Consider the following 3791-nt stretch of genomic DNA (forward strand, 5'->3'; position numbering starts at 1 on the left):
GGGCGCCAGATCTCATTACAGATGGTTGTGAGCCACCATGTGGGTGTTAGGAATTGAATTCAGGACCTCTGGAAGAATAGTCAGTGTTCTTAACCTCTGAGCCATCTCTCCAGCCCTGAAAACAGTTTTTATCTACAGAGATGTGTAAGGTACTGGTCTTGTTCTTCAGGCTAATTTTTTTGATTGATTTGGGTCATGGTGTGGCTATCTTGACTTGTTTGGGGACCTTCTTCAATTGAGCTGCATTTGGCCATGTAGTTCTTCTCTTATAACCAGTGGTTCTCAGCCTATGGATTGAGACTCCTTTGACAAACCTCTATCTCCAAAAATATTTACATTATGATTCACAACAGTAGCAAAATTACAGTTATGAAGTAGCAATGAAAATAATTTTATGTTTGGGAGTCACCACAACATGAAGAACTGTACTAAAGGGTCATAACATTAAGAAGGTTAAGAACCACTGCTTATAACAAATACCACATTGTGGTGATTTGAAAGAAAATGGCCCCCAAAGAGAATGGCGCTATTAGGAGGTGTAGCCTTGTTAGAGTAAGTGTGGTCTTGTTAGAGGAAGTTTGTCACTGTAGAGACAGACTTTGAGGTCACATATATGTTCAAAATACTGCCTAGTGATTCAGTTCACTTCCTGTTGCCTGAAGATGGAGGGAAGTTGGCTACTTCTCCAGTAGCATGCATACCACCATGTTGCACCATGATACTGGACTAAACCTCTGAAATGTAAGACACCCTAATTAAATGTTTTTCTTTTATAAGAGTTGCCTCTTATAAAAAGAGGTGTCTCTTCCCAGCAATAGAAACCCTAAGTAAGTCACACATCATGCACTGCATTTATATAAAAACTCCTCTTTGGGATCAGTAATATTAAAATGAGGGAAAGAGAATGATAGACTTTGGATATTATATTATTGCATTCCTAGTGAGGTTCTTTGGGATTACACAAAATGACCTTTCATCTCAGTGAAGTTACTGATACAAAATTCAATTTTTCTGATTGCCAGTGTTGTTGCCATGGTTGTCTCTCATCCCCTGAAAGCTGGCAGTTGCCTCTGAGGAAGAATCTTTTATGATCCTCCAGAGCAGTGCTGCCCAGTAGAAATACAATACAAGCTTCATGTATAATTTAAACTGTTTCAGTAGTCACAGCTAAAAAGCTAAACTGCTGACTCCAGTGGTATATTATCTAGTCCAATATATTTCAACATGTAATCAAACTGTAAAACATTTGTAATGTTTTATGTTGTTTTTAGCTAAATGTTCAATATCCACAGTATCATATGACCATGGGCCACATTTCCAGTGTTAATGGGGCTTCAAACATGAGGCTTAGCAACTGTCTTACTAGGAGGCCTGGCTTTATGAGATAACATGAACAATGCGATTATGATGTCTTTAATGCATATAGCATACTTCTGACAATGTTAAGTTTTCTGGACATACACACATATATACATATATAATTATGTAATTAGATTTGGGAATATTACAAGTAGTAAGGACATCATGTTATAAGTTACGGCATTTAAAATAAATCTAAGTTTTAAAATCCATTAAAATATAGGAACAATGTATTCCTTGTATACTGACTAGTGTTCATGTAGCAACTGAGTTGCTTTTTTTCTTCTTCTTATTTTTAACAAAAGATTTTGATTTTGTGAAGTTTTCATTACTTAAGGACCCAAGTGTTTTCTTAAGCTTTCGTCTTATATTGAAAGAAGGCATCTCAGAGCATGGCACATTTAAAGCCAGTATTGTTCTTTTCTTCTTTCTGATAGATGTGATTTAAAATTTATCCTGAGGAGTACGATTATTTTTTCCCACCTATGATAATTGACTATTTTGATAAATGTAACATATTCTTTATAGGCTCTTGCTTATTGTTAACTAAAATCCTGTTCAAATTTTTCTTTCTTTCTTTCTTTCTTTCTTTCTTTCTTTCTTTCTTTCTTTCTTTCTTTCTCTTTTTAAACAAACAAACAAACAAACAAACAAACAAACAAATAGGGCCTTCCTTTACAGCCCTGGCTGACCTGGAACTTGATATGTAGATCATACTGGCCTAGAACTTATTTTCTTTAATAATGACAAGAAGCCACTGTAAGGCTGGAAAGTGAAATTCAATTTCCCCGCTTGAGAGACAAGAACATGGGACTGAGTCATTAATTAGTGAAGGAGAAGGGTCAGTAGTCAGACATGGAGCCTCATACCACTGGTTCTTATAATCCGATTTCCCTTGCAATTCACTGATTCTTGTGAGAATGTGACAACTTTTCATGAAAAAAAGATGTCCCTGGGGATCAGGGAAACCTCTGCACCGGGAGAAACAAGGAGGAAAGGAGAAAGAAACTATAAAATACTGAAAGGGAACTGGTGTACTAATGGATATGAACAAGCTGCCAGGCAGAGTCAGGGAAAAGCTGATATCTGGAATTTAGTGACCAGAGTCAGCACATTTAAGTGGCTTCTATCTTTTAAGAGAAAGGCCAATGTTTTAGTTAGGGTTTCTATTGCTGTGAAGAGATACCATGACCACGGCAACTCTTATACAGAAAACATTTAATTGAGGTGGTGGCTTACAGTTCAGAGGTTCAGTCCATTATCATCATGGTGGGGAGTATGGTGGTGGGCAGGCAGACGTGGTGCTGGCTGCATCTTAATCAGAAGACAATAGGAAGTGGACCCAGTGTCACACTGAGTGAAGCTTGAGCAATAGAGACCTCAAAGCCTGCCCACACAGTGACCCATTTCCTCCAACAAGCCATACCTACTTCAACAAGGTCACACCTCCTAATAGTGCCCTCCCTTTTGGGGCCATTTTCTTTCAAATCACCACAGCCAGTGTTTTTTTTTTTTCCCCTGCAAACTGCCAGCTAGCATGTCTTTTAGGATTTGTATTTGTTAGTTACTTTTCTGTCCCTGTGACAGAATACATGATAAAGACATCTTAAATGAGGGAAGGTTTTAGTTCATGGTCTTGGATATACCCATCCATAGTCCTTGGCTGTATTGATCCCTGGCTTATGGTTAGACGGAGCATGTGATAGAGGTTATGCATTCCATAGTGCACAGGAAGCGGTGATAGGAAGGGACCATCATGAAGTGGAGCCCAACTCCCCACCCCCACCCTGCACCATGACCTCCTTCCTCCTACTTCCATGGTTCTATCCCCTCCCAAAAGTCTATTCAAAGTTTGAGTCCACCAATGTATTAAACCACTTATAAGGTCAGAGTCTTCAGGATTAAATTGTTTCTAGAGGAACTTTCTCTCCACATAACACACACACACAAGTGCTTTACTTCGGTGTAAACCTACTCCAGTTGACAGTCAAGAGTAGCCATCAAAGTGGGTCATATTCTCTGTCAGAGCAACTTAGCTTTGCCACTGGGACTTGACAAGAAGCTGCAGACAATAAGTACATGAGTAAGTGTGGCGATGTTCCGGTAACTGTTTATAAATACAGGCCATTGGCTTAACTTGGCCCTGGGCCACAGTCTCCCAACCCTAATACAAAGCTTGGTTCAATGGCTTCTCTACTTCCTTCGCCTGCTGTTACTTCTGGAAAATGTATACTCACAGGAAACTGATTCATTGGTTATGTCACATTTCCCACACGAAGGCATAAGATTTTATCCATATTCCCATTACTCCAAGGTGAATTTCATTAGAAATGGTAGAGTCTGGCTGCTTCACAAGACACCCAAATTAATAACAGCTCAGGATGCCAGAAAATAATGCTTGTTAGAGGTGACTTCTTGTGTAAGCTGTTCAG

This window comes from Onychomys torridus, chromosome 6 (genome assembly GCF_903995425.1).
Source record: "Onychomys torridus chromosome 6, mOncTor1.1, whole genome shotgun sequence".
NCBI classification, from domain to species: domain Eukaryota; kingdom Metazoa; phylum Chordata; class Mammalia; order Rodentia; family Cricetidae; genus Onychomys; species Onychomys torridus.